The sequence below is a fragment of the Rhododendron vialii genome, chromosome 2a (assembly GCF_030253575.1).
Source record: "Rhododendron vialii isolate Sample 1 chromosome 2a, ASM3025357v1".
NCBI classification, from domain to species: domain Eukaryota; kingdom Viridiplantae; phylum Streptophyta; class Magnoliopsida; order Ericales; family Ericaceae; genus Rhododendron; species Rhododendron vialii.
Window position 1 is genome coordinate 7,484,475 of NC_080558.1, and position 10,333 is coordinate 7,494,807.

The 10,333-nt window shown below is 38.0% G+C and overlaps 1 long non-coding RNA gene across 1 annotated transcript; it reads left to right on the top strand.

Annotated features, from left to right (window-relative positions):
* On the top strand, positions 1–1,536 carry LOC131318137 (uncharacterized). The gene is made up of 2 exons (XR_009197509.1): positions 1–353; positions 1,266–1,536. It is a non-coding gene; the product is annotated as an uncharacterized LOC131318137 (long non-coding RNA).
* Positions 1,537–10,333: the final 8,797 nt, after the last annotated feature.

Sequence of the window (10,333 nt, forward strand, 5' to 3'; positions counted from 1 at the left end):
AAACGAGATCGAGCTGTTGAAAACTCGGCTCGTTAGATAAACGAGCCTAGCATTTTAGAATTCTCTTCTTAAACACTGTTTTCTATGGCTCTTATCACCCATTGAACTTGGGCGTTGACCCAAAAGTCCAATTCTTCTTTTGGACCAAATACAATAAATTCGTAGAAAATGAATGCCATACATTTTTTGGGCTATAAAAGGGTGAACCCTACTTGCCATTTCCTTATACTCAGAAAAAATGGGTTTTAGTAAGCTTTTTGTTGTTTTGCAAGTGCTTTTGATCTCTATCATTCTCTTGGTTTCTCAGGTGGCTGCTCGGCAACTGGTCGAGACTTCCAACGCTTTAAATCCTTGTAAGTTTACATAACCCACAAGTTGGCCGATCAGTGATTAAGGTCTAAAACTTAAGATCTTGACCCCTCTTAGGTTTTACATTTGAAACCTCCAACATTATTTTTTAGTTGGTTTCATCTTCTTTGGAATTATTTTAGTAAATATACATATTATTTTTGAGTTTAAAAATTACACGCAATTTCGTACAACTTTGTGAGACGGAGAGAGTAATATTGATTACGCTATTCACGGTCCATTAGGTTTTCAAAAAGGCAAGAAGAATATTTGAAAAAAACATTGTTTCCGATGCAATATTTTTACTCCCTCCGTGCCTTATTTAGAGTCCAGTATTCCATTTTAGGTTGTTCCTTAATAAGGGTCCATTTTATGAAGTTAGTGGGTAAAAGTTGGTGCATTGTTTATTTTGTCCATAAAAGTGATTCCATTTTGAAAAGTTAGTGAATAAAAGTGTAATGATGATGGTAAGTAGGAAAAGTAGAGGAAAAAGTTGATGTGAAAGGTATAATGATGATGTCTTTTTAATAAGTTGAAGTTACGAAGCAGGATACTTAAAAAAAGACGAAGGGAGTAACATTTTTCAAGGCAAACACATAGAATATTGTTTTTTGTGTGTGTTATTTTCTTATTTTATTGACAGCCCATTGGGTTGCTATTAGCATTTTTTTATTACGATGTGCCAAATTTCATGGCAATACCTCGGTGATTAATCAAGCATTTAAATTTACTTATTTTGGATCGGCGAAAGTCAGTTTGTTAAAATAGTTAAATTAACACATGCATGAGAGGAGAAGTTGAATTACTTAACTCCTTTCTCGTAGCAGCACCTCCTGACCTCTGTGAAAAAGCCTTTCAATTACTACGAATATTGTGTGACTAAGATTAACATGTAGTTTGTGTTTTCCAATTAACAGACCATAAGATGGACAGAGAGCTGATCACGGGCAATAAACCGGATAATCCATGGCCCCACAATCCCTAGACATGGATGATTTGCCTCAACAACTCGAGCTCAATTCGAGAAAAAAGGGATTGACTTGGTGATTAAGATGTCCCAAGACGATGCTCGCACTTGAATCTCACTAATGCAAGCTAGCTACTATTTTTTTTTTCTTTTCAATTCTCCTCCTATCAGTTGTAAGAACGGCGAATTAAAATAATGTTCTTTGTGAACTGTTGCGAAACATGCATACTTTAGTGCTCCAAATTAATATTGCACCCTTGCGGTTTGGAACTTGTAGTGATAGTCATGTAACTAAATTTACAAAGAATTATGATGTGATACAAATAAAGATATAACTAGATGAGTTTTATTGAAAAGACTTATCCAAAAGGGGATTAAATTCTATCCGCCATAGGTGGAAACCATGGTGTTTCCGCCACCACTTGTAGGCCCCACCGAACATTTTTTGTTCTAATATAAATCGTTCATCTTGTATAGCCCGCAAATTAGTATATCTGCAAAAAATTAGTTTGATTGTACGTTGATAGGTATATCAAAAATTGAATTTTGATTTATAAAATGGACGGTAGATTATTTTAAAGTCACTACAAGAAAAATGAAAATTGGTGACAAAGAAGTGGCGACGAAAAAATAAATTCGTCACTATTTTGACAACTTCCGTGACAAAATAATTTCGTCACCAATTATACCTATTTAGCGACGAAAAAAAAAATTCATCACGAAAGGTACCCATTTGGTGACAAAAAATATATTTCACCGCCAAATGAGAGCAATTTAGTAACGAAATATTTATTTCGTCAACAAATGCTTAACTTTGGTGACGAAAAATAATTTTGTCACCATTTTAACTCTTTTAGCGACGAAAAATATATTTCGTCGTCAAATGGGTACTTTTCGTGATGAAATTTATGAATTGTGCTTTGTCACTAAATGTATTTCAAACATAACTCTTTACTAAAAACTCCGATTGAGATAATTCAAATTGGGTTTTAACAATAACTCAATTGCCTACAACTTTCATGTCACTAAATGTATTTTAATTTTTTTTTACAGGGTTTGATAGATCTTATCGAAATCTATCAAACAAAATTCATATTTTATACTTTTTGATTTCAGTAAGCCTATTATTTTAAAGCTTGAAAATTATAAATAACTACTTAATTTTTGGGACCCAATCCGGAACGGGGCCGCCATTGGTTGTCAAGGTCAGCTCATCAAATTGCCCCCCCATGTATATAGTCGTATGGTGGTTGAGGTATTGAGACACTGGACCACTCAATTATTTGGACGATCGAGTTGATTTCAATACACAAGGACAAGGAAACCCCATAAGTCTTCTCCAGTTTCAAATTTCAATCACGCGTTTTGCTTTGGTTAGATTTGGTATATCCTATGCATGGGAACGCCTATGGTTCATTTTCATCCCTCCCCCACCGCACTTAATCTTACTGTTCAAAAGCACTTTGAACGATTTGGAATTTAAAAATTCTTCCAGGTAAACTCTTTCCTCTTCCCTAATAGAGTTTTTTTAAAATCCAGACCATTGATTGCCGAGACGGACGGTGAGATTAGAGGAGCGGTAAAAGTGAGCCAAATCCACGTCCATTCTAGAACTGACACTTGTTGCAGGTAATGGCCCTCTGCTTGGACTTCTCTTCAAATTCGTTTCCACTTCCTTATTTTAAATTTGGAGGATTGTTCATCTTGTGAACCCAGTAGCCCCAGGGGTTGGCATGACTAGTGAGTCTAGTCTGCCTTAGAGTTTATTATTTGAAACATTTTAGGTGTTATCAACTCGTATGAAATTAGTTAAAACGGAGCTTTATTCTAGTTTTGAACAGACCATGCAAATTGATAGTGTAATGGGTCGCTCAATGATTAGTCGATCGAGAAGCGCATAATTAGTTTGTCCAGACATTGAGATATACAAATAAAAAGACAATCCCATAAACCCACTATAGATACTCTTTAAAACTTAAATTGATTCGAAAATCATTCGCCCATGCCCTAACATCATTCTCGCAGTCCACTTTTTCTCAAGATGAAGCTTTTTATTTTTAGAGGGTTACGATTATCGAATCAGAGTGAGATTTTCAAACGATTACACACGATTGCCGGCAAAATCTACAATTTAGATTTTCAAAATACGATCGGCAAGATAGCTCCACGCTGCATGAATGAACCCTTCGTTCCAAATTAAGGAACTGAGAGAATCCTTTTAAAATAATGTTATATACTTCATGAGTCATGTCCCTAGTAGTAGAAAATGAATCCCAATCCTTGCCCGTTTTTGGCTATAAAATGGGTGAACCCTAACACCCTTTCCTTATACTGAGAGAAAAATGGCTTCAAGTAAGCTTTTTGTACTTTTGCAAGTCCTTTTGATCTCTATCATTCTCTTGGCTTTTCAGGTGGCTGCTAGAGAACTGGTCGAGACTTCTAGGGCTCTAAATCCTCGTAAGTTTATATAGTTGAGATGCGTTTAAATCGATCTGGACACCTAGTTATTAAAAAAGTTAAAAGAAAGTTTACATAGTTAAGAAACTGTCCTGGAGGTAAAACTTAGAATTTTGCTCTCTCTTGCATGGTTTGAAACCTCTGCAGTGACATCGATTCTTGTGGGGTTAATTAGTCCTCCTGGCTGTATTTGAATTGTAAATTTATAGATGTTTTTCCATAAAATATAAAAAGAAATGGATTCTTATATTTCTTCATCTACTTTCACTTTGGAATTCAGTGGAGATTACCCTACTACTCTCTAGTTAGTATGCTCGGTGGGTGTATTTCTTTAAGTGTTGGTTTCACCACACTGAAGTACTTATCAATCACTAATATTTGTTTCCTAAAAAATAAAAATCTGTTCTTCTCTGCCAAAATATTACATGACTGACAAGTATATTTGTGTTGTTCAAACAGATCAGGCGGACAATCCTTGGGGCCACAACCCTCGACATGGATGATTTAGCAAGTCTCACAAACTAAAAGTTTAATTTGGGCCAAAGAGGTTGGCATGGTGGACAAGATTTTCCGGATTTTTGTGTTCGAATCTCGCTACTGCAAGCTGCTACTCTACTCTACTGTTTTCTCTATCATTTCATTGTAGTAAAAAAAAAGTAAAAAAATGAAAATAAGTCGTTTGTAAATCTGTTGGGAAGCACTGCTTAGTCCAATCGCATCACTGTCGTTTGAGTGCTCTCTAGTGATAGTGATGTTAATTTATTTAGAGGTAATTTTTGTTTGAACTGATATTTAGAAGTAATGTTGACTCGTATAAATAACGTATCCAAAAGTGGTTTGGAAAATTTCGCCTCGATCATGTATTGGCGCGTTCATGATGCATCGTATTGGCAAACTCGCTCGGCAGCTTTATTTCAAGGCCTGCACAGGACACAAGAAACTTAAGTTATAGCCATTTGTCTCACATGGAATGGAGATTTAGCTAGCCTGAATATCCAATTATAATGTTCTTTTATATATACATTAATATATAGTCGCGACCAAATGAACCGAACACTCTGGGAGCATCTGCTAGGACTGACGACTGCAATTAAAGCCGAAGGAAAACTACGTCCACGCTGACCACAAACAGAAAATTGTTAGCACGCGGTGATGAGTTGAACTCTAGAACAAGGAGTACTTCTTGAGACCTCTAATACGACTCTGCAAATGAGTTCAGTTAACCTTAGTCGGCAGCTTTACATTGAAGACAGGGTTTCAAACGGGTGGTGAGTATGTTTGGATGGTGATGCAGAGCCATAGCGGAGGAGTATCTTAGGCATTTTAAGCTTGAGATGGCAAAACCATAAATATTTAATTGATGTAGTATAAACAAAAATATTTAATGAGTTGATTAAATGAAAGACTTATCCAAACGAGGTCTGTATAACATTAATTTAGGCCCCATTGTTCCTGAATTAATGTTTTGGTATATCTAGTCGTCCTTTCTGAATTTTAGTTAGATTTACGTCAATCTTTCGATTAATTATTTGTCTCGCTGAGAGGACTACAAAAAGTTTAAAAAACAAAAAATAGGACCAAAATAATAATGAGTTCACTAAAAACGAAAAGTTTGAAATAACTATTTTTTGTCTTGAAAATAAAAGGTTTTATGCAAAAGTACACAAAAAGTTACGATAAGTAAATAGTACTTTCTGTATTTTAGACAAATTAATTTAGGAAGAACTTCAGCCTTAATTTATCCTGTTGTCTCACATGAAATGCAAGTATATATGGAAATTTGAAACCTTAATTTACAAATGGGGGATCCTGTTGACCTTTGAAGTTCAGCATGTGTGTTGTCCCCTATTCAGATCGTCCAAAAGTGTTTTGAATTGTCTGGATTTTTTCTTCCAAGGAATAGTTAGACTCTTTCCGGAAGAAGATTTTCTATAATCCGGACCATTAATTACTGATATAAATGGTTGAGATTGGGGACAACACGCATGCTAACCTTTGAGGTCAGCAGGATCTCCGGGTTGCTTAATTTATCCTGTTGTCTCACGTGAAATGCATGTATATATGGAAATTAGGTTGTCAAAATTTTGCGCTGCGAAAAATGCAGGGGGCGCAGTACTATGTAATGTTTTGGTAAACCTTCTGGCCTGAATATTCAGCATATAACTTTTTTTGTAAAACATTTTCCGACCTAATGGATCAACTAATTCTGAAAATAGTCTCTCTTTTTTTACACAGAAGGGTTAGAGAGTAATTCCACTTACCACATTTACTAAGCAATTGTTTTATATTTTTTTTGTACAACGAAGAAAATTTATTAATCTTTGGAAATAAATTATAAAGATTTAAAGGATCCAAAACACGAGGCGTCAAGCAGAGTGAAAAAGAACTTCGACAATCATATGCCGCGAGGAATCAGAAGAAAAGAATTAACCACCTTCGGATGGCAAGAAGCCAACCAAAGCCTCTTAAACACAGACACACTTAACCCAAACTCCCGACGTGGGAGACACTTTAGATCACAGGCCCAAGAGTCTTACCCGCATACTGACAGGATTATAATGGTCGGGCTAACAGGCCTGGGACCTGGATCTAGCTCCCGCATGGAGGCGAGCCAAGACCATTTGTATTTTTTTTACACGGAAGGGTGATTCTGAAAATAGTCGACTAGCTATGATTCCAACTAAAACCCAGCAAAGGCCTGTGTAGACTGACCACGTGCATGAATTGATAGCATGCCGTGAGAGACGAATCCTAAAATCGACCCCATTTGTTCTGGGACTTTGGATTTAAAATTGTAGATAATGAATGTAGAGAGAAATAGAATAATAATTGAAAATAAGAGTAAAGAATGGAAAGAGATAAAGAAAAAAATAAAAGTCATGATTGAAAAGAAATATGATAATGATTATAATCCAAAATCCAAAAACTTTAAACGAGCGGGTCAAAGCCATTGGTTGTCAAGGTCAGCTCATCAAATAGCCCCCCCTATGTATATAGTTGTATGGTGGTTGAGGTACTGAGACCCCGTTCAAGAACACCTTCTTAAAAAATAAATACTTATTTCATATTTTTAAACTCAAAAATAATGTAAAAGAAATATAATTTTTCTATTTTTTTTTTGCACCATATGAAAGATCTCAATGAAAAATATGATATAAAATCCATATTGATAGAAAAATTGATACAGTAGCCAAAGAGGAGGAGTACTACTTTAAGCATTCCTAGGCCTTTTTCTACTAATAGGTATTTTCATGAATAACTGACTGGAGAATTTGGTTTTGGGCTCACTTGGGTTCGATCTGAAATGGCCCGACCATAAGGCCATGTGCCGTGTGTTTTTTAGCCTTCTGAGGCCATTTGGGCCTCCGACAGGGCCTTCGAACTGTTTTTGGGCTATTTTTGTTTTGCTTATAATTTTTCGTAGGAAACTCCGTTTTAGCCTGTTCTTTTTTCAGAACTCTTGTTTTTCCCTCTAATTTACGCTTTCTAGGGTTAGAGTTGCTTCCTTTATATTCAGTTGTTCTCCTCAGGGCTAAGGAGTTGATTATTGAATATTGAAAAGAGTCTAGAGAGAGTTTCTCTAAAACTACTGTGTTTGTGATCGACCTTGCTGCTCCGTTTTCAATTTCTTGTACGCTTTTCTGCATCAAAAATTATTTGTGTAATCACATAATTTTTAAATTTAAAATTGCCTTCTTAAAAATAAGTACTTATTTCATTTTCGAGAACGCGGTCTGAGACACTGGACCATTCAATTACTTGGACGATCGAGTTGTTGTTTTTGGCTTGTTTTGGACGTCTTGGCCTCCGTGGTCCGGTCCAAAGCCTTGGTGGTCCGGACCAGCGTGGACAGGACAGATTAGTATATAAGCATATTTTAGGGTTTTTTGCTTATAGTATTGCATTCACAGCAGCTTTTCTGCGAGAGGCAAAGAGAGGAACTCTGAGAGATCTCATCTGTAGCCCTTTGGGCATCCGATTACTTCCGTATAGTGAAACCCTTGATCGTCTGACTGCCCGTGGAGTAGGTATTCATTACCGAACCACGTATATCTCTGTGTTCTCTGTGATTGCTCTTTCTCTCTCTCTCTCTCTCTTTTCTGTGGTTTGTTCAATTACAAAGCAATTAATCACGTCCGTTTCTGAGTTTGTTAACGCTTCCGCACTACAAACTGGTATCAAAGCCCTAGGTTTTCGATCTAGGGTTTGTTTCTGGTGATTTTTGCTTTGTTATTGAAGAGCGATGTCTGAAGAATCCGGTAAATCTGGTAAAACTCCAAAAGATGGAGAATCCACCAAAACTGAATCGAGTTATCAGCCTGGGGCTTCGAGGCCGATTATGTCGAGTGCGAAGTTTGATGTGGAAAAATTTGATGGCAAAAATAACTTCGGTATGTGGCAGTGCGAAGTTATGGATGTTCTGATCCAACAGGAGTTGGATTTTACTTTGGAAGACAAGCCTGAGGACCTTAATGCAAGGGATTGGGATCGGATCAACCGTCAGGCGTGCGGTTTTATCAGGATGTGTCTTGCCAAAGATCATAAGTATTTTGTTATGCGGGAAACGAATGCGAAGGTCCTGTGGAAAAAGCTCGAGGACAAGTACATGACCAAGAGCGTGGAGAATCGCCTTTATCTGAAGAAGAAACTCTTCAGATTTCAGTATCGTTCAGGTATATCAATGACCGAGCACTTGAATGATTATAATAAAATACTTGCTGATTTGTTGAATCTAGATGTTGAAATTCTAGATGAGGATAAAGCCCTGCTTTTGTTAAATTCCTTGCCCAAAGATTATGATCATCTGTCTACCACTTTAATGTATGGGAAGGATACCATTAAATTTGATGATGTCCCCAATGCTCTTGTGAACAATGAGTATCGCAAAAGGGATATGCAGGCACATGGAGATTCTGGAGAAGCCTTATCTGTCAGGGGCAGGTCTCAAAATAGGAAGAATAGCGGTAATCGGGGTCGCTCCAACTCTAAGGGGAGAGGGACCTCAACTTCTGGTAGAGTTGCTAAGGATGAATGCGCCTATTGTTGTGAGAAGGGCCATTGGAAGAAAGATTGTCCCAAGAAAAAGGGCAAGGATAGTTCCAAGGCCAACATAGTACATTCTGATCAAGATGATGATTCTAATTTTGCTCTGTTGGGTTCGTCGCTAGTTTGTCAGTCTGATCAATGGATTTTGGATTCCGGCTGTACCTACCATATGTGTCCTAACAAGGATTGGTTTTCCAGCATTGACATGGTTGATGGTGGAGCAGTGTTTATGGGTAATGATCATGCCTGTAAGACAATCGGGGTAGGGAAGATCAAGCTGAAGCTACATGATGGGTCCGTTCGTATTTTGTCTGATGTTCGGTATGTACCGGACTTAAAGAAGAATCTGATATCGCTGGGTACTTTAGACTCCACAGGTTACCGGATTACCATTGAAGGTGGAGCTCTAAAGGTTTCGAAAGGTGCTATGGTTGTGATGAAGGGCATTCGACAGAACAATTTGTATTACCTGCAGGGTATTGCAGTTGTAGGTGGGTTAGCCGCCGTCTGTAGCAACGTCGGGGAGGATGATTCGGACACTACTAGACTGTGGCACATGCGTTTGGGTCATGCTGGCGAAAAGGCCATGCAAGGCCTGCTGAAGCAGAATTTGCTGAAAGGTGCCAAGACCTGCAAGATGGATTTCTGTGAACATTGTGTTCTGGGGAAGCAGACTAGAGTCAAGTTCGGCACTGCTATTCACCAAACGAAGGGTACACTTGACTACATTCATTCGGATGTCTGGGGGCCAGCTAGGGTTGCTTCTTTGAGTGGTAAATATTATTTTGTTTCAGTCGTTGATGATTACTCTCGCCGTGTTTGGATTTATATCATGAAACATAAAGATGAGGTGCGTGATATTTTCCTTAAGTGGAAAAAGTTGATTGAGACCCAGACAGGTAGACAGGTCAAGCGCCTCAGATCAGACAATGGGGGAGAGTATCGATCTGATCCTCTCTTCGATATTTGTGAAAAATTTGGTATAGCGCGGCACTTTACGGTGAGAGGCACACCACAGCAAAATGGTGTGGCAGAGAGGATGAACCGTACTTTACTGGACAAAGTGCGGTGTATGCTATCGACTTCTGGTTTGGGTAGACAGTACTGGGCTGAAGCAGTGATGTATGCATGTCATTTGGTCAACCGTTTGCCATCTGTTGCACTTGAGGGTAAAACGCCATTGGAGGTATGGTCAGGTAAACCTGCATCAGATTATGATTCCTTACATATTTTTGGTTGCCCTGCTTATTATCATGTTAGGGAATCAAAGCTGGATCCTAGAGCCAAGAAGGCATTGTTCTTGGGTTTTATGGAAGGTGTTAAGGGATACAAGTTGTGGTGTCTCGATTCAAAGAAGGCGATCATTAGCCGTGACGTGACCTTCAATGAATCTGAGATGATCAAGCCGCCTGTGCAGGTTGTGGGTAATAAAGTTGCTCAGAAATAGGTGGAGTTAGAGACCTAGGTGGTTCCTCAAGATCCGATTCAGTTAGTTGAAGAAGACAGTGGGGTTGA